The sequence below is a fragment of the Nomascus leucogenys genome, chromosome 9 (genome assembly GCF_006542625.1).
Source record: "Nomascus leucogenys isolate Asia chromosome 9, Asia_NLE_v1, whole genome shotgun sequence".
Classification (NCBI taxonomy): domain Eukaryota; kingdom Metazoa; phylum Chordata; class Mammalia; order Primates; family Hylobatidae; genus Nomascus; species Nomascus leucogenys.
In genome coordinates this window covers 18,218,739-18,245,429 of record NC_044389.1, presented here as the reverse complement: position 1 = coordinate 18,245,429, position 26,691 = coordinate 18,218,739, and the positions used below count along the sequence as shown (strand labels likewise).

At 36.6% G+C, this 26,691-nt stretch overlaps 1 protein-coding gene and 1 pseudogene across 2 annotated transcripts in view; both read right to left on the bottom strand.

The window, feature by feature from the left end:
- DENND1B (DENN domain containing 1B) overlaps window positions 1-26,691 on the bottom strand; it is a 266,884-nt gene that overhangs the window by 232,961 nt on the left and 7,232 nt on the right. The window lies entirely within an intron of this gene.
- LOC105738749 lies at window positions 1,117-7,413 on the bottom strand (annotated as a pseudogene).

The following is a 26,691-nucleotide window of genomic DNA, read 5'->3' as shown; positions in this document are numbered from 1 at the left end:
AAAAATAACATCAAAGATCACTGATAACAGATCACCTTATTTTATATATATATATAATATATAATAATAATGAAAATTTTTAGAAGGTTCAAAGTTATATTATCTTGAGTTATAACTGTCTGTTTAACACAATTACACTATTTTCACTTCTAAGAACCATCCCATAATTTAAAAAATGACATGGCTGAGAAAGATACTTAGGAAGACATTTTTAGGCATTGCTGAATTTAAATCATCTTCCAAATACTACATTCTGCCCCTTTCTTTATTGTAACGGTTTATTTGAAAGTACAAAAAAAATTAGTAAATTGCTTTTACTATGCAATTCTGAAATATCAAGTCTACTGCCTCCAATAAAAAAATCAGTGACTCCTTTTATAACATTAAGGTCAAGTCATTTGTAAAGACAGTGTCAATTGAAACTTTTTGGCATTTAGGACTAATCCATTATAAACAACTGTTAATATTAAAAACACAGTTCCAGTAAACGTGTAGTTACACTGGATACAGATAAGAAAGTACAAGGCCGGCATGTTTGCTCATGCCTGTAATCCCAGCACTTTGGGAGGCCAAGGCAGATGGATCATATCAGACCAGGAGTTCAAGACCAACCTAACCAACACAACAAAACCCGTCTCTGCTAAAAATACAAAAAGAAATTAGCTGGGCATGGTGGCACTTGCCTGTAATCCCAGCTACTTGGGAGGCTGACGCATGAGAATCACTTGAACCCAGGAGGCAATGGTAGCAGTGAGCCAAGATCATGCTACCGCACTCTAGCCTGGGTGACAGAGACTGTCTCAAAAAAAAAAAAAAAAACAAAGAAAGAAAGTACGAGAAGCTCACTGACTACGCTAAACCAAATGAACGAAAAACAGCAAAACTGATTTTATACCGTGGGTCTATACAAATAAATAAACAAAATTCTATCCTATTTTTCTATATTTTTTCTTACATTTCTTATACAAATATGAGAATGCTTCATTTTACTCACTTCAATAGGACAAAGCCCTTAGAGAAAGATTGAAAAGAGCTGATAATCAAACTCCCAAACTTTATGCTTATTTTTGTTCTAGTGCTATCAATTTTCTGACATATTTAACACGAGCAGGAAAATGTTCTCAGTAAATTGAGCATTTGAGTCTACAAATGCCTTGAAGCACTCTGGCAAATTATGCATAACCTATGTCGCTTTTGGTTTCCCATCTCTTCTTTGCTTCAAATCCCCATGCAAGTTTCTTCTTTTTGGGGGCAGCCTGTGAATTTTCAACCTCCTTTTTGGCTTTTACAAAGTTGTGGCAGCCAACTGCTTTGGCAATTTTTACACCAAGCTCTCGAGTAGCTAGCTGGTTTCTGAGTTCCTCAGTCTTCTCAATATTCTACTCCTCCACAGCCTGGTCTATCCTCTTTTTGAGGCCTGATTTCTCAAAATTTTTCCTTTTTTTTTTTTTTTAATTTTATTATTATTATACTTTAAGTTATAAGGTACATGTGCACAACGTGTAGGTTTGTTACATATGTATATATGTGCCATGTTGGTGTGCTGCACCCATTAACTTCTCATTTAGCATTAGGTATGTCTCCTAATGCTATCCCTCCCCCCTCCCCCCATCCCACAACGGTCCCCAGTGTGTGATGTTCCCCTTCCTGTGTCCATGTGTTCTCATTGTTCAATTCCCACCTATGAGTGAGAACATGCCGTGTTTGGTTTTTTGTCCTTGCAATGGTTTGCTGAGAATGATGGTGTCCAGTTTCATCCATGTCCCTACAAAGGACATGAACTCATCATTTTTTATGGCTGCAAAGTATTCTATGGTGTATATGTGCCACATTTTCTTAATCCAGTCTATCGTTGTTGGACATTTGGGTTGGTTCCAACTCTTTGCTATTGTGAATAGTGCCGCAATAAACATACGTGTGCATGTGTCTTTATAGCAGCATGATTTATAATCCTTTGGGTATATACCCAGTAATGGGATGGCTGAGTCAAATGGTATTTCTAGTTCTAGATCCCTGAGGAATCGCCACACTGACTTCCACAATGGTTGAACTAGTTTACAGTCCCACCAACAGTGTAAAAGTGTTCCTATTTCTCCACAGCCTCTCCAGAACCTGTTGTTTCCTGACTTTTTAATGATGGCCATTCTAACTGGTGTGAGATGGTATCTCATTGTGGTTTTGATTTGCATTTCTCTGATGGCCAGTGATGATGAGCATTTTTTCATGTGTTTTTTGGCTGCATAAATGTCTTCTTTTGAGAAGTGTCTATTCATATCCTTCGCCCACTTTTTGATGGGGTTGCTTTTTTCTTGTAAATTTGTTTGAGTTCATTGTAGATTCTGGATATTAGTCCTTTGTCAGATGAGTAGATTGCAAAAATTTTCTCCCATTTTGTAGGTTGCCTGTTCACTCTGATGGTAGTTTCTTTTGCTGTGCAGAAGCTCTTTAGTTTAATTAGATCCCATTTGTCAATTTTGGCTTTTGTTGCCGTTGCTTTTGGTGTTTTAGACATGAAGTCCTTGCCCGTGCCTATGTCCTGAATGGTATTGCCTAGGTTATCTTCTAGGGTTTTTATGGTTTTAGGTCTAACATGCAAGTCTTTAATCCATCTTGAATTAATTTTTGTATAAGGTGTAAGGAAGGGATCCAGTTTCAGCTTTCTACATATGGCTAGCCAGTTTTCCCAGCACCATTTATTAAATAGGGAATCCTTTCCCCATTTCTTGTTTTTGTCAGGTTTGTCAAAGATCAGATGGTTGTAGATAAGCGGCATTATTTCTGAGGGCTCTGTTCTGTTTCACTGGTCTATATCTCTGTTTTGGTACCAGTACCATGCTGTTTTGGTTACTGTAGCCTTGTAGTATAGTTTGAAGTCAGGGAGCGTGATGCCTCCAGCTTTGTTCTTTTGGCTTAGGATTGACTTGGTGATGCGGGCTCTTTTTTGGTTCCATATGAACTTTAGTTTTTTCCAATTCTGTGAAGAAAGTCATTGGTAGCTTGATGGGGATGGCATTGAATCTATAAATTACCAAGGGCAGTATGGCCATTTTCACGATATTGATTCTTCCAACCCATGAGCATGGAATGTTCTTCCATTTGTTTGTATCCTCTTTTATTTCATTGAGCAGTGATTTGTAGTTCTCCTTGAAGAGGTCTTTCACATCCCTTATAAGTTGGATTCCTAGGTATTTTATTCTCTTTGAAGCAATTGTGAATGGGAGTTCACTCATGATTTGGCTCTCTGTTTGTCTGTTATTAGTGTATAAGGATGCTTGTGATTTTTGTACATTGATTTTGTATCCTGAGACTTTGCTGAAGTTGCTTATCAGCTTAAGGAGATTTTGGGCTGAGACGATGCGGTTTTCTAGATATACAATCATGTCATCTGCAAACAGGGACAATTTGACTTCCTCTTTTCCTAATTGAATACCCTTTATTTCCTTCTCCTGCCTGATTGCCCTGGCCAGAACTTCCAACACTATGTTGAATAGGAGTGGTGAGAGAGGGGATCCCTGTCTTGTGCCAGTTTTCAAAGGGAATGCTTCCAGTTTTTGCCCATTCAGTATGATATTGGCTGTGGGTTTGTCATAGATAGCTCTTATTATTTTGAGATACGTCCCATCAATACCTAATTTATTGAGAGTTTTTAGCATGAAGCATTGTTGAATTTTGTCAAAGGCCTTTTCTGCATCTATTGAGATAATCATGTGGTTTTTGTCTTTGGTTCTGTTTATATGCTAGATTACATTTATTGATTTGCATATGTTGAACCAGCCTTGCATCCCAGGGATGAAGCCCACTTGATCATGGTGGATAAGCTTTTTGATGTGCTGCTGGATTTGGTTTGCCAGTATTTTATTGAGGATTTTTGCATCAATGTTCATCAAGAATATTGGCCTAAAATTCTCTTTTTTTGTTGTGTCTCTGCCAGGCTTTGGTATCAGGATGATGCTGGCCTCATAAAATGAGTTAAGGAGGATTCCCTCTTTTTCTATTGATTGGAATAGTTTCAGAAGGAATGGTACCAGCTCCTCTTTGTACCTCTGGTAGAATTCGGCTGTGAATCCATCTGGTCCTGGACTTTTTTTGGTTGGTAACCTATTGATTATTGCCTCAATTTCAGAGCCTGTTATTGGTCTATTCAGAGATTCAACTTCTTCCTGGTTTAGTCTTGGGAGGATGTATGTGTCGAGGAATTTATCCATTTCTTCTAGATTTTCTAGTTTATTTGCGTAGAGGTGTTTCTAGTATTCTCTGATGGTAGTTTGTATTTCTGTGGGATTGGTGGTGATATCCCCTTTATCATTTTTTTATTACGTCTATTTGATTCTTCTCTCTTTTCTTCTTTATTAGTCTTGCTAGCAGTCTATCAATTTTGTTGATCTTTTCAAAAAACCAGCTCCTGGATTCATTGATTTTTTGAAGGGTTTTTTGTGTCTCTATTTCCTTCAGTTCTGCTCTGATCTTAGTTATTTCTTGCCTTCTGCTGGTTTTGAATGTGTTTGCTCTTGCTTTTCTAGTTGTTTTAATGGTGATGTTAGGGTGTCAATTTTAGATCTTTCCTACTTTCTCTTGTGGGCATTTAGTGCTATAAATTTCCCTCTACACACTGCTTTGAATGTGTCCCAGAGATTCTGGTATGTTGTGTCTTTGTTCTCGTTGGTTTCAAAGAACATCTTTATTTCTGCCTTCATTTCGTTATGTACCCAGTAGTCATTCAGGAGCAGGTTGTTCAGTTTCCATGTAGTTGAGCAGTTTTCAGTGAGTTTCTTAATCCTGAGTTCTAGTTTGATTGCACTGTGGTCTGAGAGACAGTTTGTTATAATTTCTGTTTTTTTTACATTTGCTGAGGAGTGCTTTACTTCCAATTATGTGGTCAATTTTGGAGTAGGTGTGGTGTGGTGCTGAAAAGAATGCATATTCTGTTGATTTAGGGTGGAGAGTTCTGTAGATGTCTATTAAGTCCTCTTGGTGCAGAGCTGAGTTCAATTCCTGGGTATCCTTGTTAACTTTCTGTCTCATTATCTGTCTAATGTTGACAATGGGGTGTTAAAATCTCCCATTATTATTGTGTGGGAGTCTAAGTCTCTTTGTAGGTCACTAAGGACTTGCTTTATGAATCTGAGTGCTCCTGTATTGGGTGCATATATATTTAGGATGGTTAGCTCTTCTTGTTGAATTGATCCCTTTACCATTATGTAATGGCCTTCTTTGTCTCTTTTGATCTTTGTTGGTTTAAAGTCTATTTTATCAGAGACTAGGATTGCAACCCCTGCCTTTTTCTGTTTTCCATTTGCTTGGTAGATCTTCCTCCATTCCTTTATTTTGAGCCTATGTGTGTCTCTGCACGTTAGATGGCTTTCCTGAATACAGCACACTGATGGGTCCTGACTCTTTCTCCAATTTGCCAGTCTGTGTCTTTTATTTGGAGCATTAGGCCATTTACATTCAAAGTTAATTTTGTTATGTGTGAATTTGATCCTGTCATTATGATGTCAGCTGGCTATTTTGCTCATTAGTTGATGCAGTTTCTTCCTAGCCTTGATGGTCTTAACAATTTGGCATGTTTTTGCAGTGGCTGATACCGGTTGTTCCTTTCCATGTTTAGTGCTTCCTTCAGGAGCTCTTTTAGGGCAGGCCTGGTGGTGACAAAATCTCTCAGCATTTGCTTGTCTGTAAAGGATTTTATTTCTCCTTCACTTATGAAGCTTAGTTTGGCTGGATATGAAATTCTGGGTTGAAAATTCTTTTCTTTAAGAATGTTGAATATTGGCCCCCACTCTCTTCTGGCTTGTAGAGTTTCTGCCGAGAGATCAGCTGTTAGTCTGATGGGCTTCCCTTTGTGGGTAACCTGACCTTTCTCTCTGGCTGCCCTTAATTTTTTCCTTCATTTCAACTTTGGTGAATCTGACAATTATGTGTCTTGGAGTTGCTCTTCTCAAGGAGTATCTTTGTGGCGTTCTGTGTATTTCCTGAATTTGAATGTTGGCCTGCCTTGCTAGATTGGGGAAGTTCTCCTGGATAATATACTGCAGAGTGTTTTCCAACTTGGTTCCATTCTCCCCGTCACTTTCAGGTACACCAATCAGACGTAGATTTGGTCTTTTCACATAGTCCCATATTTCTTGGAGGCTTTGTTCATTTCTTTTTATTCTTTTTTCTCTAAACTTCTCTTCTTGCTTCATTCCATTCATTTTGTCTTCCATCACTGATACCCTTTCTTCCAGTTGATCGCATTGGCTCCTGAGGCTTATGCATTCGTCACGTAGCGCTCTCGCCTTGGTTTTCAGCTCCATCAGGTCCTTTAAGGACTTCTCTGCATTGGTTATTCTAGTTATCCATTCATCTAATTTTTTTTCAAAGTTTTTAACTTCTTTGCCATTGATTCGAACTTCCTCCTGTAGCTCGGAGTAGTTTGATCGTCTGAAGCCTTCTTCTCTCAACTCGTCAAAGTCATTCTCCATCCAGCTTTGTTCCGTTGCTGGTGAGGAGCTGCGTTCCTTTGGAGGAGGAGAGGTGCTCTGATTTTTAGAGTTTCCAGTTTTTCTGCTCTGTTTTTTCCCCATCTTTGTGGTTTTATCTACCTTTGGTCTTTGATGATGGTGACATACAGATGGGTTTTTGCTGTGGATGTCCTTCCTGTCCTGTTTTCCTTCTAACAAACTGGACCCTTAGCTGCAGGTCTGCTGGAGTTTGCTAGAGGTCCACTCCAGACCCTGTTTGCCTGGGTATCAGCAGCAGTAGCTGCAGAAGAGCAGATATTGGTGAACCACAAATGCCGCTGCCTGATTGTTTCTCTGGAAGTTTTGTCTCAGAGGAGTACCCGGCCGTGTGAGGTGATTTGAACATGGGGTTCAACTCAATCATTGATTCCGAAATACTGAGTAAGCTCCTTCCACTGGGTTTCATTTGAGGACTGTTCACTGGGAGATTCTTTTTCATTCCTCAATTTATCTTTTCTGGAGCATCTTCTTTTTTTCCCTCTGAATCTTGAGGTTGCGTTTTTCTGTTCAGAATGTTTTTTATGCAATTCTTGAAATTTATTCTACATATCTAGGGGAATTCCAGAAGGACACTCTTTATAGGCATTTCCATTCAACTCAGTTTCAGTTTTGGGTTCATCTATCGAGAATCTATGATTTCTGTTTTTCTGATGCTAAGTCCAGAGTTCTCCAATGTAGCTTCATCTTCAGAGTTTCACTCAACATCACTTTCATTTAGGCCAGGAGGTAGCAGCCCACTCCACATCTTTTCTTCTGTCAGGAAGCAGTCACCTGGCAGCCATCTTAAGACCCCGTCAGAAAATGTTTTAAATATTGGGAGAGTTACCAAAATGTGACACAGAGACACAAAGTGAGCACATGCTGTTAAAATAAAAATGGCAGCAGTAGACTTGCTCAAAGCAGGGCTGCTACAAACCTTCAGTTTTTAAAAAATGCAATACCTAAAAAGCACAATGAAGCAAAGTGTAATAAAACAAGATTTGCCTAAAGTATCTGCCTCCAACAGCAAAAAGCAGGCATGCTTACTGCACACTATATGCTACTTGGGTTTCTTACACTCAGGGTTCCTCTTCTATAACATACCCAACTACATTTTCAGGCAACCACCTGGGTGCATTCACACCCCACTCCTGTGATTTAGGGGCAAGGAAAACTGACACAAATTATTGATGCTCATGTCACTTGTGCCACAGATAATAAAGTCCTCTATCTCTGATCATGGAAACTCATGTCTTCTGATAGCATCAATGAAACCATAAGAGGCTAACCAGTTAGCACGTAAATAGAATAAAATCTCAAACTCTACACAGTTGTTGACACACACCTTAGGAGGAAGGCTACTTTAGCCTTAGAGGTAAAATACTCTAGACCCACCTAAAGATTAAAAACAAACCTTGAAAAGATCTAATTGGCCCATCAAAAATTTGATTGCCCACCAAAACAAAATGTGATACTTAGTTAAAAAAAGATAAATTTCAAACTGTCAATAATATGATATCCAAAATATTCAGCATGTAACAAAAAATTATCAGACATGCAAGGAATCAATAAAATGTCAGGGAAGTAGGGGTGGGGTGGGGTGGGAGTGGGGGCATGAAAAGTAAACAGAAACAAATCCAAAATGAAACAGGTATTAGAATTACCAAAGAAGAATTTTTAAAAAGAATTATGCGGTAGGCAGAACAGTGGCCCCTCAAAGATATCTATATCCTAATGCCTAGAACCTGTGACTGTATTACATAACATAGGAGAATTAAGATTGCAGATGCAGTTAAGGTTGCCAATCGGCTGACCTTAAAATAGGGAGCATATCCTAGATTATCCAAGTGGTACAATCACAAAGATCCTTAAATGTTGAAGACAAAGCAGAAGTGTCAGTATCAGAGTGACAAACTAGGAAAAAGACTCATTGGCTATTGTGGGCTTTGAAGACAGAAGGAGGCCAAGAGCCAAGGAAGGCAGGCAGCCCCTTAGAAGCTGAAAAAGGAAAAAAAACACTTTCCTAGAGCTTCTAGAAAGAAACACAGCCCTGCTGACATCTTGGTTTTTGCTCAGTGAGTACCATTTCAGCCTTCTAATTTCCAAAACTGTAAGATAATAAATTTATATTATTTTAAGCCACTATGTTTGTGGTAATTTGTTACAGCAAAACAAGAAATTAAAACAAGCTATTAAAACTACATCTAAGTATTTAAATTAAAAGAGAATGAATTAACAGAGATCCTCAGTAGAAAAATAGAATCTATTAAAAAGATTCAAAACGAAAATCTAGAACTGAAAAAATACATTATTTGAGACAAAAACATTCACTGTATGGGCTTAACAGCAGATTGGATACTGCAGAATAAAAGATTAGAGAACCTAAGTACAGAATAATTGAAACTGTGCAAACTGAGGCACAGAAAGAAAAAATACTGAGAAAAATAAAACAGAGTCCCTGTGATTCATGAAACAATATCAGTCTAACACACATGAACTGTGTCCCCAAGGGAAAAAGAATAAAGGAGGATAAACAGAAAAACAGCTTCAATAAAATAATATTCAAAACTTTACTGAATATATGTATGTACATATATATAAATTTATAGACCCAAGAAGCTCAAAAAATCCCAGTCAGGATAAATATGAAGAAAACTAAACCTAGCAGATAACAACCAAATTTTTGAAAACCGCAGTAAAAAGGGAAAACCTTAAAAGCAGACAAAGGAAAAAAAAAGATATCACATAGATAATGATTAAAAACTTCTGCTTGGGTATCATCAAAAACTATGCAAGCCAGAAGACAACAGAACATTATTAAAAATGCTGAAAGAAAAAAACTAGAAATCTATTCCCAAGTAAATTATCCTTCAAAAATTAAGATATAATAAAGACATTTGCAGATAAAATCTGAGAGAATGTGTCACCAGCAGACTTGATGTACAATTAATACTTCAGGCTAAAAGAAAATGATGCCAGATCATACTTCAAATTTACATAAAGGAAGAATGCAAGAAATGGTAAATAGTAGGTACCTAAGATTTTTTTTTTCATTTCTTAACTTTTTTAAAAAGGAACTGATTGTCTAAACGAAAATAATTTATTATGGGGATTCTCTTATTTAATAATTTCAATTTATAGTGAAGTTTTTTGTTTGCTTGTTTTTTGTTTTTTTTTTTTTTTTGAGACAGGATCTTGCTCTGTCGCCCATGCTGGAATGCAGTAGCACCATCAGGGCCCACTGCAGCCTGGAGCTCCTGGGCTCAAGCGATCCTTCCCCTAAGCCTCCAGAGTAGCTGGGACTACAGGTCCACACCACCACACCCAGCTAATTTTTTTATGTTTTGTTGAGATGAGGTCTCGCTATTTTGGCCAGGCTGGTCTTGAACTCCTGGTCTCAAGCAATCCTCCCACCTCAGCTTCCCAAACTGCTGAGACTATAGGCATGAGCCACCATGCCTGGCCAGGATTTTCTTTCATATAGAAAAAATAGTGTATGACAGCAATAGCACAAAGGAAGGAAAGGAGTAAAATATAAGTGAACTCTTGGAAGATTCTTATACTCACAGTGGTATAATTTTAATTCACTGTAGATATGATCACAATAGATATGACATAATCATCAAGTACAATGTAATCCTTAGAGCTACTAAAAACAAAGCCAAGAGAAGAGAAAAGCATAAAATACTAAAAAAAGAAAATTACATTAATCTAGAAGAAGATGAGAAGGAAGCAAAAAGGTAACAACAATCAAAAACCAAAAGTACAACCATAAAACAAATAAGATAATGAATTTAAACCTAACCATATCAATAATTACACTGAACACAAATGTATCAAACATTCTAATTAAAGGCAATGATTGTTAGACTGGATAGAAAAGCAAACCCAGATAGATAGATAGATAGATAGATAGATAGATAGATAGATAGATAGATAGATAGATAGATAGATAGATAGACAGACAGATAAAGATACAGACAGTTTAGACATAAGACAATTTAGAAAACAAGAATGGAAAAAGAATTTCATGCAAACACTAATCATGAGGAAGGCAGAGCAGTTCTATTCATATAAAAGTAAACTTAAAGACAAAAAGCATTACAAGCAAATTTCTGAAAACCACAATAAAGAAACAACCTTTTGAACTAACCCTTTTAACATATGAAATTTCTCTCTGTCAGAGAAAAACAGACAGAGACAGAAATTTCTCTCTGTCAGAGACAGAGAGAAATTTCATATTTTAAAATGGTTAGTTCATAAAGGAGACATAATAGTTGTAAATGTGTATGCTTATCACAACAGAGCTTCAAAATACATGAAGCAAAACCTGACAGCACTGAAGGAGGTAACCAAGAAACCCACAATTATAGTTGGAAATTTTAACTCTCTTCTCCCAGTAAGTGAAAGAAATAGATCCAAAAAAATAAAAACATAAAAGGTTTGAAAAGCACTATCAGTCAACTTTATCAAACTGGCATTTAAACAATACATCCAACAACTGCAAAATATACATTCTATATAAGTGCACACTGAATTTTAACCAAGATAGACCATCTCATGGGCCATAAAACAAATCTCATCATTTCCAAGGATTGAAGTCATACAGAGTATGTTCTCTGACCTAAGTCAAATGAAAAATAACTAATAAAAATATATCACAAAGAATCTCAAATATCTGGAAATTAAGCACCCCATTTCTAAATAACCCACAGATCAAGAAAGTCATAAGTGAAACTAGAAAATAATTTCAGCTACATAACTATGAAAACACAATATACCCAAATTTGTAGGACACAGCTAAAACATTGCTTAAAAGTCAATTTACACATTTATGATTACATTAGAAAAAAAGACAGGTTTAAAAATTAACCTCTAAACTTCCACATTAAGAAGCTAGAAAAAGTTAAATCCAAAGTAGAAGAAAATAATAAACGTCAGCCAGGCGCAGTGGCTCACACCTGTAATCCCAGCGCTTTGGGAGGCCGAGGCGGGTGGATCACTTGAGGTCAGGAGTGGGAGACTAGCCTGGTCAACATGGTGAAATCTTGTCTCTACTAAAAATACAAAAATTAGCAGGGCGTGGCCGGGCGCGGTGGCTCACGCCTGTAATCCCAGAACTTTGGGAGGCCAAGGCGGGCGGATCCTGAGGTCAGGAGATCGAGACCATCCTGGCTAACACAGTGAAATCCCGTCTCTACTAAAAATACAAAAAAATTAGCCGGGCGAGGTGGCAGTCGCCTGTAGTCCCAGCTACTCGGGAGGCGGAGGCAGGAGAATGGCGTGAACCCTGCGGGGGCGGAGTCTACAGTGAGCCGAGATCGCGCCACTGCACTCCAGCCTGGGCAACAGCGAGACTCTTGTCTCAAAAAAAAAAAAAAAAAAAAAAAATTATCAGGGCGTGGTAGCATGTGCCTCTAATCCCAGCTACTCAGGAGGCTGAGGTAGGAGAATCACTTGAACCCAGGAGGCAGAGGTAGCAGTGAGCCAAGATCGTGCCACTACACTCCAGCCTGGGAAAAAGAGAAAGGGGAGGGGAGGGGAGGGGAAGGAAGAAGAAAGGAAGAAGAAAGGAAGAAGAAAGGAAGAGGAGGGAGGAAAGAGGAGGAGGAGGAGGAGGGGAGAAGGAAAATAAGAGAAGGAGGAGGAGGAGGAAGAGAAGGGGGAGGAGGAGGAGAAGAAGAAGAAGGAGAAGAAGAAGGAGAGGAAGAAGGAGGAGGAGGAGAAGGAGAAGAAGAGGAGGAAGAAAGCAGAAATCAATGAAAACAGAAAATGGAGACATCAACAAAATACTATATTGGCTCTCTGAAAATATCAATGAAATTGATAAACTCCTAAACAAGACTAATAAAAAAGGAGAGGTGATGTGCGAATTATTAATATTGGAAGAAAAGGGGGCTTCTCACTGCAGATCTTATAAAAATTAAAAAGATAAATACTATGAATGGTTTTGTGCCAATACCTTTTACAATTAAATAAAATTCCTGAATTTTGTTTAAATTTCAAATTCCTTGAAAATTACCAAAACTGACACAAGCAGAATCCAAAAGTCTGATTAATCATTTATCTGCTAAAGAATTTGAATTCATAATTAAAATCCCACAAAGAAACCTTTAGGCCTAGGTAACTTCATGGGTGAATTCTATCAAACATTTAAAACAATAGTATCAGTATAATTCAACTAAATTAAGTTTCTACATACATTGAAGATGTAATTGTAATAAAGCAATTTATCAGAAATATATTGAAAACACTAACTTCTGATTTTCCCTGAGTTTAGTAGCTCTTTGGCAAAAACACCAAAAACAGAAATTTTTTTCAAAGACTAATTTTTTTTCTTTCTTTTATTATTATTATACTTTAAGTTCGAGGGTACATGTGTACAACCCACTTACTCAGGTGGCTGAGGAATGAGAACCACTTGAACCCAGGAGGCAAAGGCTGCAGTAAGCCAAGATTGTGCCACCGCACTCCAGCCTGGGCAACAAAGCGAGACTCTGTCTCAAAAAAAAAAAAAAAACTGATACAGTAGATCTATTTTCAGACACAGGAAGATGTTCATAACAAATTATCAATTGGTAATGACCATTGTCAGATAATAGGATACCATGAACAGATGAACCAGTTTATGGAAAATGCATATTCATGCAAATATATTCATATAGAGATGTGTAACAGATTGTTCAATAAAATATTACCCAGTATATTCTCTGGGTGATGGAATTCTAGTCTCTTCATGTTATTTTCTTCTTCTATTTGAATGTTTTGCAATGGGCCTGGAGTTTTTTGATAAAACATAAAGGCATTTACACTCATACACATACATAGGCATACATATACAGACACGCATACTGACAGTATTTGGCTACCCTGACTTCCAATTTCTCCTAGCAAAGAAAAATTTCATTCTACCTAAAGAAATCATTCACTTGAATCTGTAATTCGAGGCAAGTCTCTCCAGTTACTATACTTATCTGATATAAAATTGAGGTTTACTGGAAAAAGTGTGGGTTTTAGAGTTGAAATTTTGGTTCAAGTCTGCCAGTTATATGTATCAGCTTGGTCACTTCACTTTTCTGTGCTCTAGCTTCCTCAAATGTAAAATAGCAATACGAGTATACATCCTATCAAAAGATAGGTATGAGAATCAAATAACTAATTCATATGAAAAATACTTTCTCAACATACTTTCTAAATTAGTAGTAATGGAAGTATCTAAATTATTAATATTGGTAGTATACCCTTAAGAGTAGTATACTGCCCAACAGAAAAAAAAATACAATGGTACAGGATGCCAAAACAAAAGAAAAAAAGATCAGACTTTTAAAAATGGGAAGAAAACTAGTAAAGAGAAAATACGTGAAGAAATATATGCAGACAATAAGGAAATAAAATGAGCTTAAACTAATAAGAATTTCCATTTTTAAAAAAATCAAATAAATGAAGAAGTAGTTGTATTAGTCTGTTTTCACACTGCTGATAAACACATACCCAAAACTGGGCAATTTACAAAAGAAAGAGGTTTATTGTTATTGGACTTACAGTTCCACATGGCTGGGGAGGCCTCACAACCATGGTGGAAGGCAAGGTAGAGCAAGTCACATCTTCTTTGGATGGCAGCAGGCAAAGAAAGAGCTTGTGCAGAGAAACTCCCATTTTTAAAACCATCAGATCTCCTGAGACCCATTTACTATCACAAGAACAGCACAGGAAAGACCCGTCCCCAGAATTCAATCATCTCCCAGTGGGTCCCTCCCACAACATGTGGGAATTATGGGAGCAACAAGATGAGATTTGAGTGGGAACACAGAGCCAACCCATGTCAGTAGTTACAAAGTGGTCACACAGAGGATAAAAAATCTGTCCATTTAAAAGTGTAGGGAAATATACACAATGTATAGTAAAACCAAAAAATCTTTTTCACCAATGGCATCAGGCTAGTACTTCATTAAGAGTGCCAAGAATTATCCTACACATAGTCTAGGAAGGAAGAATTAAGGAACAGAATATTTTGATTAACTAACTGATTGACAGAATTAATATATTCACCTGTTCCTCTGTGGATTTTAGTCTACCAGGCCAGACGCTGTTTGTTCCTAAATGTTTTTCCAACAATTAGAATATGCTTTCATTAGGCTGGGCATGGTGGCTCAGGCCTGTAATCTCAGGACTCTAGGAGGAGGAGGCAGGCAGATCACTTGAGGTCAGGAGTTCAAGACCAGCCTGGCTAACAAACCGAAACCACATCTCTACTAAAAACACAAAAATTAGCCGGGTGTGGTGGCATGTGCCTGTAATCCCAGCTATTCAGGAGGCTGAGGCAGGAGAATCGTTTTGAATCCAGGAGGTAGTGGTTGCAGTGAGCCAAGATCACGCCACCGCACTCCATACTGGGCAACAGAGCAAGTCTCCATCTCAAAAAAAAAAAAAAAAGAATACGCTTCCGTTAAACAATTAGATTTATTATTTAGGGAAAACAATGGCATAAATACCCCGACTTTCAGAAAAGCACGGGTCACTAATAATAAACTAATAGTAAATTTTATTCATTATCCCTCTTATTTAAAAAATTCATTAAAACATGTGAACATTAGATACTTGTGTGTAATAATTATCAGAACCCATAATTAGAGTTAATCATTATTAAAGAAAATACTATGCCTGAGAGGGAAAGAAATATTTGCATAAATGTAATACATCTCTCACAATCTTTAATTTTTATTGCCATTGTTAAATTTTGCAATTCTCTCTCCTAGCTTTGGAGTCAGAAGCCCTCACTGATATACTGTGACACTATGCCATTATATGTTAAATATATTTATATACATATACACACTATATATATACACAGACACATATATGTATATAAAACAAAAGAATATATTTCTTCTTGCAAACTACAAGAGATGTACCTGCCGTTTGCTTAAATTATATTAAAAATAACCATCTATTTAAAAGCATATTCATATAATTTATTATCTCTATTGATCATCATAGGTTTACAGAAGAAAGAGAAGGGGGATCATAACTGTTATCATTTTAAGACAAAGAAACAGGCTCAGAGTGGTTCAACTGGAACTCCAACCCAATTTCTTTTTTTTTTTTTTTTTTCTTTTTTTTGAGACGGAGTCTCGCTCTGTCGCCCAGGCTGGAGTGCAGTGGCGCAATCTCGGCTCACTGCAAGCTCCGCCTCCCGGGGTCACGCCATTCTCCTGCCTCACCCTCTCCGAGTAGCTGGGACTACAGGCGCCCACCACCACGCCCAGCTAATTTTTTGTATTTTTAGTAGAGACGGGAGTTTCACAGTCGTCTCGATCTCCTGACCTTGTGATCCGCCCGCCTCGGCCTCCTAAAGTGCTGGGATTACAAGGGTGAGCCACCGCGCCCGGCCTCAATTTCTAACTCCAATCTAACTCTAGAGTTCTGCCATCCTACCTAGTAGCATAAAACAACAGTGAACAAAAGTAGTGAATAAAAAGCCAGTCTCACCAAAGAAACCATAAAGAGAACATCCCAGCCTGTGCCTCTCTAATGGGTAAGAAGAAATAAGAACATATTGATCCCCTCAACCCTAGGAGACCCCAGGCCATTTACCTCCTATCATTGCATGAAGTCCATTTGCCCAGAAATACCATACAAATATTGTCATTTTCTATGTGTTATAATATAAATAAAATTAAGAAACACTGTTATTGAGAACTCAGGAATCTACAGAATGGTCTTACATAAATTTGTCTGACAAAATATAAACTTCATCAACATGATTAAATTACCTATAAAAAGGAGATTTATATCAATGATATAACGGAATCTTGCTTCAAGGATAATTTCTGGACTTAAATTTAGCATTCACTCAAGAAAGTTATACAGGAATTCAAATAAATGGGAATAATGTCATTACCAAGATAGCCTTGAATTTTCTGTATTTTTTAATCATTCACAAGTTGCAATACTTAGTATTTGTTTACACAGACCTCACAACCAATTACACTATACCTCTCAACTAATATTTTCTTTGAGAACCCTACACTTGTGTAATATTATCCTTAACTTTAGCTCATCATTTCTTCGAGGATATAAGCCCAATGTTATTTCTATTCTAACAACTTTCTAGCTTATCAATATTAGCTCTTAGAAGTTTGAAAACTTACACATATATGGAATTCTAACTTTGTTGCTGAAGTTGTACATGTGAAAAATTTGGAAGAAAAGAGTGCTAAAGAAAAGTCACATTGTAATTTCCAACTCCTGTTTGACCTCTCTGGACCTCACCAAATATTTATATGGATGCTGTCAGATTCAGTACTACAAACTTACTCTCTGCTAAATATCCTTTTCAAAGTGTAATTCATTAATCACAGAGCTAAATACCAAAATACATTAGTGTCTTCTATCCTCCTTGTTCCTGACACTTCTGCAATATTAAAGAGGGTACTTGGAAGTTACTATGTGACCTTTCTTTAGCATTCCTATCTTCCAGATTGATCACATACATCAAAATAGGAGGAAAGTTTTTTACTAACAATTTCTGTTGAAGTGATCATACCTTTTTTCACACGGCAAACAACCACAACACAGAAACCAAATAAAAGTTTCTATCTACATGGTGCAATTTATGAAGCATTTTCATACTATTATGTATTTGACTCTCATAACAATTAGAGATATGCAGTGCAAATATTTTACAAATGTGAAAAATGAAAGTAATAGAATTTAAAGGACTTGATCAAAGTCAGACATCTAACAAGTAATGACACCAGTACCAAGAGCTATGTTTCAACTCTTGGTCCAGCATCTTCCCATTCCACCATGATGTCTATCAGGTAAAATATCTGTCTTATCTATAAGAGGATTCTAGAGTTTAGGCTTTTAGAAAATCATGGCATCAAACCCATTACTCCTGCTCACCTTGAAACAGAGATTTAATTACCTATTCACAGTCCATTAAAGCATAAGTATTAGTTTTATTAAAATGTGTCTGCTACATCTTATGAAATTCTCTCTCCTTGTTTCTTCACCAAAAAGGAAAAAGGTTCAAAAGGCACACTAATTAGAACAAGAAAAAGCACAACTTTTCCCAAAGAATAGAGAGTACTTCATTAAATTTTTTTTTGTTTGTTTGAGATAAGAGTCTCTCTCTGTCGCCCAGGCTGCAGTACAGTGCTGTGATCTCGGCTCAATGCAACATCCACCTTCTAGGTCCAAGCAATTCTCCTACCTCAGCCTCCCAAATAGCTGGGGACTACAGGTGCACACCACCACACCCAGCTAACTTTTGTATTTTTTGGTGGAGACAGGGTTTCACATGTTGCCCAGGTTGCTCGAACTCCTGGCCTCATGTGATCCACCCACCTCAGCCTCCCAAATTGCTGGGATTACAGGTGTGAGCCACCATACTTGGCCTTAAATACTTCTTTAAAAAGTAAAAAATTTTAAAAACTAAATAAAAGAAATATAAAATAATAAAAAGCAAAATACAATTAAAAGTAAAATTAGAAACTAAAGAATTAAGCTAAAACATTTTAAAGTAACATAAAAATATTAAATATCTAATAAATGAAAAAAAAACACCAAATACATTGAAGATAAAAGTTAAACAAGGCAAAAATACAAATTCCAAAATGAAAGTATCTGCACCATCTTCATGCAGGTGGCATGAGGTGGTGCAAAGAACCAGCAGGCCATCTTTGGGCCAAGTTTCTGGTTACAGATCCCACAAGTAGAAGACAGGACCTTTGTTCTCCCCCTTATTTGCAGAAGATTCAACACTTGCAACCTTCTGGGTTAAAAATAAGTATGTGGGGCCAGGCGTGGTGGCTTACGCCTGTAATCCCAGCACTTTGGGAGGCCGAGGTGGGTGGATCACGAGGTCAAGAGATCAAGGCCATCCTGGCTAACATGGTGAAACCCCGTCTCTACTAAAAATACAAAAAAAAAAAAAAAATTAGCCGGGCGTGGTGGCGGACGCCTGTCAAGTCCCAGCTACTCGGGAGGCTGAGGCAGGAGAATGGCATGAACCCGGGAGGGGGAGGTTGCAGTGAGCCGAGATGGTGCCACTGCACTCCAGCCTGGGTGACTGAACAAGACTCCGTCTCAAAAATAAAAAAAAAAAGTATGCGGGAGGAAGATACCTCTTAGAGAGCACCAGCTTATTCATCTCTTCCCCATAAATCAGGCAAAAGCACCCTCAATCTACTCTCCTCAAACCCAGCTTTTAAATTAAGTTTTAACTCAGAATGAGATTGAAAAATCCCTTAACAGCAATACATAAATAATTTTTGTGTTTTGACCAATTCAGCCATACCTTAAAAAGATCGACTTTAATCATAATTAAAATTGTTTTAAAATAAATTTAAATTATATGTTTAGTCTGTCATATATATTAAACACAATGTAAATTATATGTTTTTGAAGAACTAAGATACCCTGAAAAGGTAAAGTGTAAGCCATCTTAAAATGTATAGGATAACTAGAAGGCAATTCTAATCTTCATGATTTGGAAGGCATTCCAGAAGACTTCAGTGACTTCAAACATTTTTAATGCTTTGATCAATATTTTGAGTATATAAGAAAGTAGCAGTAAGTGATGCAAGGTTTAAGGTGGAAAATTTGATATGAATGCCATCTCCTCTCTTTCTTTCCATATCCATTTATAAACAAAATGGTCATTGTTAATCTGGACAATTACTGAGAGAAATGAATCAAAAAGTTACCGGCCAGGCATAGTGGCTCACACCTATAATCCCAGCACTTTGGGAGGCTAAGGTAGGCAGGTCGCTTGAGCTCAGGAGTTCAAGACCAGTCTGGGCAAAATAGCAAAGCCCCATCTCTACAAAAATTAGCTGGGCATGGTGGTGTGTACCTGTAATCCCAGCTACTTGGGAGGCTGAGGTGGGAAGATCACATTGAGCCCAAGCGGTGGAAGTTGCAGTGAGCCAAGATCACGTCACTGCACTTCAGCCTGGGCAACAGAGTGTGACCTTGTCTCAAAAAAAAAAAAAACCAAATTACCCAAAGATTTTGTAATCCTCCAAGAAGAGTAAATTATTAGTCAATGGGTTTAGTAATGGGCTTTATAATGAATTTTAAACAGCTATATCAGCTCTATCAAAGGCAAAGTTTACAACAATGACATCTTAAACATTATACTGCGGATTCATTTATGTCTTCAACTATTAAGCTAAAATGAGGCAAATATTTACAAATTAAAATTTTGTCTTTCAACTAGCATTCCATTTCAATATTTCCACGTTTAGGGTATATATTCAATGTCCCCAACAAACACTACAGTAATCATTAAAAGTTGGAAGCTAGTATTTTTGTACGTAACAGTTCTCAGCTTATTATTTCTTCTCTAACATGTCTAAACCTGTACATCATGAAAGAACCAACACATAATCTTGATGAAATTGTGCTGCTCCTTATTGTCAGTGATTACTCTGCAGGTATTCATCAACAGAATCACACATTTCATAGTAAAACTAAGACTCCAAAACTTAGTTCTCAAGTCTTGAAGTAATAAGAACAAAAAAATTCTAAAGACATTATTTTCTAAAAACCAAAAAAATTAACTTCATTAACTGCTTATAATTATTAAACAGAAATTGCTCTTTTAATATGAGTAAAAATGATGAAGACCTTCAAAAATATTTTCTAAATATATTACTTCCTCTTCCAAATATCATATCTAAAATACACTGTAATCTTGAAGAAGAAAAAAAAGGAATCCTTTCTGAACCACTTCCATGCAAGTTTAAGAGCACCTATAATTTTAATGCATAAACCTTGAGGACATATGATGTTCCCGTATATTAAAACACATTTGAACTTATTTGGCTTTCATTTGAACCATGTTTTCTGTATAAACATACAAGTTAATTTCAAATAACTTATAATTAATTTGATAATAATCTTAAGAAAATAAAAGTCATCTAAGTTTTTATAACTACCCAGGTGATAAAATTTTAAAGGACTGCTTAATTCTAATTAATAGTAAATTTGAATACTAAACACACCCTCATGCTGGTGCCTTTCTGCTACCAAACCAAGATAAAATTATTTTTTTAATGAGTAATTTCTGGAATCATATATATCCGCAGAAGGCTATCAGATGAACTAAACTGGTTGTTGTGTGCTTTTCTTCAGATTCGAGTGATAATTAAGAAGGAACTGAAAAAGGAAAAGGCTCTATCTTGATCTTTACCAGTTCTGCCTACAAAGTTACAGTTTGTGGTTTTTCAACAGCTCTACTTAAAAAAAAAAAAAAAAAAAGTTTTTTTTTAAATAAAGTGCCCATTGCTTGTGATGACAAAAATCTGCAAGCTTTCAAAGTCCTTTACGTTCAAATTTTTTTAAGATTCAAGAAATCTTCAATAGGAATTGATAATCAGAACAATCTTTTACTAATTTCACTGTAATAACAATATAACTTAGCAAGTAATCATTGAACACCATTCTCGTGTAAGATACCTTCCCAAAATCTGCAAGAGATTCAAAGAGGTACTTGTCCTTAAAAGCCTGAAATCCAGTAAACAACATAAATCAGGACAATAAAGACCTAGCTCAAGATAGACTAACTTCCACGAGACAGACACCAAAAGGCTTATTAGTCAGCATTTTTTTTTTTTTTTTTTTGAGATGGAGTCTCGCTCTGTCGCCCAGGCTGGAGTGCAGTGGCACAGTCTCGGCTCACTGCAAGCTCTGCCTCCCGGGTTCATGCCATTCTCCTGCCTCAGCATCCTGAGTAGCTGAGACTACAGGTGCCCGCCACCACGCTTTTTAAATAAAATTGTACCGTGTTTATTTGAGGTGCCCAACATGATGAAATACATATAGATAGTAAAATGGTTGCTATAGTGAAGCCAATTAACACATCTATCATCTCACATACTTTCCTCTTTGCAACAGAAGCAACTAAAATCCATTTATTTAATAACAATCCCTAATACAATACAATTTTATTAACTTTGGTCCTCATATTGTATATTGGATCTCTAGACTTGTTCATTCTGTATATCTGCTATTTTGCATCCTTTGACCTACCTACCTTGCCTCATTTCCTCTACCCCCACCCCACCCATGGTAACCACTGTTTCATTCTCTATCTCTGTGTATCTGAGCATTTAAAAATATATATTCTACATATAAGTGAGATCATGCAACATTGTTCTTCCTGGGTCTGACATATTTCATTTAGCATAATGTACTCCAGGCCCATCCATGTTGTAGCACACGGCATTATCTCCACCGTTTTAAGGCTGAATAATATTCCATATTGCATATATGTATACACATCACATTTTCTTTATCCATTCTTCTGCTGAACTACTACAGGATCCAGCAATCCCTCTTCTGGAAAAAAGATAAAAATCACCACCTTGTAAAGACATCTGCCAGCTTGGCGGTGGCTCACACCTGTAATCCCAGCACTTTGGGAGGCCAAGGCAGGAGGATTACTTGAGGTCAGGAGCTCAAGACCAGCCTCCACAACAGAGTGAGACCCCATCTGTATAAAAAATGTAAAAATTAGCCAGACATGGTGACATACGCCTGTAGTACTGGCTACTCAGAAGACTGAGGCGGGAGGATCCCTGGAGCCCAGTTCGAGGCTGCAGTGAGCTATAATTTTGTCACTTCTTTTTACATTTTTTTTTTTTACTTCTGAAGCTTCACTTTAACAAATCTTACCTGTTTAATACTGTAATTATACTTTTTTTTAAAAGAAAGGAATTTAACAATTATTAAGCCCATAATACCCTACACCATTTCCATTCCTTTTCTTTAAAAGCCATCTCAGTACCTTTATCAGTTTAACAATTCAACAAATATTTACTGAGCACATACTATGAGTCAGACACTGTTTTAGGCTCTGAGTAAACAAAATTAAATGCAACAATCCCCTGCCAAGGCAAGTTATACTGTAGCAGAGAGATTCTTTATCTTCTTCATTAGATGCAACTATTTATACCAAAAGCAATATATTCTTTACTCTTAACTATTCACACAAGATTTTGAATATGAACTCCAATTAACTTTAGAAAAAGATAACCACCTGACACCCAATTGTCTCTCCCTCTATTACCTCACAACTACCCCCAAGATCTCCCCACTCCTCTACTGTTCCCTAAGCAATGAGCTGAGTTAGGTGCCTTCTTCGTACTTCAGTGTTATATGCGCTATACAACCTCTACCACAGCCTTTAGTACTCTTACAATTATTGACTTGAAATTGACACTTCCCCTTCAAGAATGCCATCTCAATTGCATTTCATCTGTGCATGACACATAATTGGCACTCAGAAACATTCACTGAAGGAATGAGAGGGCTGAATACTTTCTATGGTGTTTAAGCTCTTCTTCTGATGTCTGTTTAGAATATCACAATAATTCTGGTCAAGCCTACAATCAGTCAGGGATTTTCTAACACGAGTGGCCTTTTAAAGTTGTTGCAGAAGATTTCACTGCTGTTGTTCTAAAGGTAGCACAGCATAATTGTTAAGAGCTCAGGCTCTAGTACCATAGAGACAGGTTCAAATCCTAGTCTTACCTCTTAAGTCTGTGTGCTTTGGGCAAGTTGTTGAACCTTTCTGAGCCTCAATTTCCTTATGTTTTGAAAAGAATAACAGTCAGTAAATTTTATAGTTGAAGTGAAGACAAATGGAAGATGTCGGCTCTTGGTACATTTTCTGACATATTATAAATACCAAATAAATAGTTTCTATTACTATTTATGTAGAACATCTAACTAGAAGCCTAATCAGAGAAAATAAATTGAAAAAATAAGGTCCTGTAACCATGACATTATAGCTTTAGTTCATTAACTAGGAACTTTAGGCAGTAAAAACAAGTCTTTATGAAATTCACTGAATTAATACTCTGACTAAATATACTCACACACTTACTAAAGTTGTTAATCACAATTACAAGAGTATCAACACATATGGTGGAAAAATGGTAAAATGAAACCAGAATTCGGCAGTTACAGATACATTTGACCCTTAGTCAACAGATCTTTCCATTATAAAAACTGCTTATTTTTAATTGATTTGAGTTTACAAGGTTTTCTTTAAAATTAAAATGTTCCCTTAAAAAATACGTAATAAAAAATAAAAATAAAAATAAATGTTTCCCTGAAGGCTATCAGTTGTTCACACCTCACTGTTAATTAATCAGATATACACTTTAAGTAACACCGGTGTACTTAAAAGAAATTGTTAGTTGAAAAGTCATGAGAAGAGAAGAGGGGTAATCTTAGTGGAGCAGGCCTATATAATGCTCATTGTGAGAATTTTTACCAGTCACCAGGCAGCATGATGATAATGGCACCTACAAGGTGACAGCAGAGGAGATCCAGGAATTGTAAAAGGCATCAAAGCAATTCCCCCCACACTCCATGTGATTATACTAAGTGCTCTTTAAGGAAACTCAAGTTCTGTTATTCTACTCTTCTCTTATTCAATGTCATAAGAATTAGTACCACAATCTCCTAAATAAATACTTCCAAAAGGTCAAGTCAGGATCACCTTTTAGCAAGTTCCCCCACAAGGCCAATGACTGACCTATCACAGAAACGTGAACCAAGACATTACTTTCTATAGATAAAATTAAATTACTACTTGAAATAAATCAACAGTTTGAAAGTGGGAAAAGTTTTTCAATGTTAAACATTAAGCTTATTTCCAGGGAAGAAGTATTATTTTGGAAATGATTAAAAATCCAAGAGCTCAAATGTGATATTCTCATTGTTATCTAAAATACCATGGCCATCTGCATAAAGCATTCTAAACATGTCTATTGCTAGTATTATATGAACACTTTAAAATGTATACTGTACACAGTAAATTATTATCCTCTAACTTATAAATAAAACATGAAAATTTAGAGAAAAAGAATATATTATCTGAGCCTAAGAAAAATCTGAAAATGAGAGAATATTATCAAAAGCACATCAGGAACATATCACCTTGAAAGTCGAGAAAACAAAGTTATAGGAGAAAACCTGAATAAACTTGCACTGTGGCAACACAGCAGTGACCAAACAACAGTCTTAAAGCATACCACTGTGAAATCTGCAGCAGACGCCAAGCAGCCTCTCACATTTAACAGTGGAAATCATGAACATCAAAAACCAAGAGGTCACCTTAGATTAAAGCGGCAAAAATAAAGAACATGTAAACAAATGAAAGTACCTAATGAGAAAGTGATAACCAAACCATTAAAATGTAAACTTTGCAACATACCTATGAAAGTAATAGTCAACAAATACTGAACAGTGAAATTTGATTTGCTTTTTACACTTGCAGGCAGCTATGTGAAGGAGGATGTAATGCCCCAAGCCACATATAAAAGTACATATATGCTCAACTATTTTCTATATAAATCAAGAAGGGCATAACCCAAGGACATGGTTCTGAAGAATCACATTACATTTTGTTCCTGGCTAGCAGTGTAAAAGAGTAAAACAGTTCCATTTTATTTTATGTTTTAATAGAGGTGGGGGCCTCGCTATGTTGCCCAGCCTGGTCTTTTTCTGACCTCAAGGGATTCTCCCACCTCTTTCTCCCAAAGTGCTGGGATTACAGGTATCAGCCACCATGCCTGGTCACAGTTTCATTTTCTTCAACAATTTAGCTTATACAGTTTGCATTACTCTAATTTATCCTAGTGCATCTGAATTGAGAGAGACTGAGAGTTCTTAAATGAACACAAAGTTACAGCAAAAACAACTATCATGGTAACCACATTTTACTCAGACTTTTTCCATGTTGGATAATAATGCAATACCTCCTAAACTACTTTATTATCTGTATGATTCATCAAGGTTCTACCTTCTAAATGTTAAGAGTTTTGTTGGGTCTTGGTATGTATGAATGGTTATAGATGAGTTTTAAGGTAAATTCACAAACATTATATATAGCAACTGTTCTTATAAATCTTTTGATATGAGGAGAGGAAAAGAGACATAAGCACTGTATGAAAAGAGCTTGAGGATGGGGTATTCCAAAACAGCCCATTCCAAGACATATATGGACTTCTATTTCTAATGCCCCTGTACTGTCATACCAGCACACATTTAAAATCATTTCTACAAGCAGCTCTCTGTAGATTAATGTAATCGACATTCATTTATTCAATGGCCAAGCATTAAGCTAGGTCCAATTTATTTTTATTTTTTATTTTTTAGAGATAGAATCTCCCTCTATCACCTAGACTGGAATGCAGTGACACAATCTCAGCTCACTTCAATCTCTCTCCACCTCCTGGGTTCAAGTGATTCTCCTGCCTCAGCCTCTCAAGTAGTTGAGACTACAGGCTCTTGACACCACACCCTGCTAATTTTTGTATTTTTAGTAGAGACAGGGATTCACCATGTTGGCCAGGCTGGTCTCAAACTCCTGACCTCAAGTGATCTACCTGCCTCACCCTCCCAAAGTGCTGGAATTACAGGTATGAACCACTGCACCCAGCCCCAATTTCTTTTATTCATTCTGTAAATATTCACTAAACATGTGAGATGTGTTAAGTTTTTCCTTAAGAATAAAATTAATAAGTTCTGGTTCATGAAGAACTTACCTCAAGCAGGGCAAACATACATTTAGATACATCAGTATTTCTCTAAATGACCATATTAAACATATCTATAACAATACAGTAAGTGCTAAAATGGCAAGCAGAAGCAAAATGTTGTAGAGTCTAGTGTAGATAGTATCACTATAGACAAAAAGTTATCGAATGCAAAAAGTAAGTTTAGAAATACCTTTCTTGTGCAGGGCATGGAGGACACTAAGAATTCTTTGGCTTAAGGTTCTAATTTAACAAAAAAGTGAAAGGCAGTTAAACTGTTAACATAAGTTGCAGATAAGGAAAATTGATAATTTGATACTGGGTTGGATAGGCAGATCAAAGTAGAAAGCTGGTAGCAAAGAAGAATTTGTTCCTAAGAGAAACTGTTCTAGGTAAAAAGAAAGGAATAAAGAAAACAAGACATGCTAAAGATGTTTTAAAACTACTATTAAATAGCCAGAACTATTAGATCAAAGATTCACTAAACATGAAGATGCAAATCCTAAAAATGAAAAGTGATAGGGAGGGAAATGGGATGAGTTAGGGTCTGCAACCACAAAGAAAAAACTCGGTAATTGTTTTAGGTGGAATTATATTGGATTCATTAATTTTAGGGAACACACTGTATTCCCATTTGGAAAAAAATA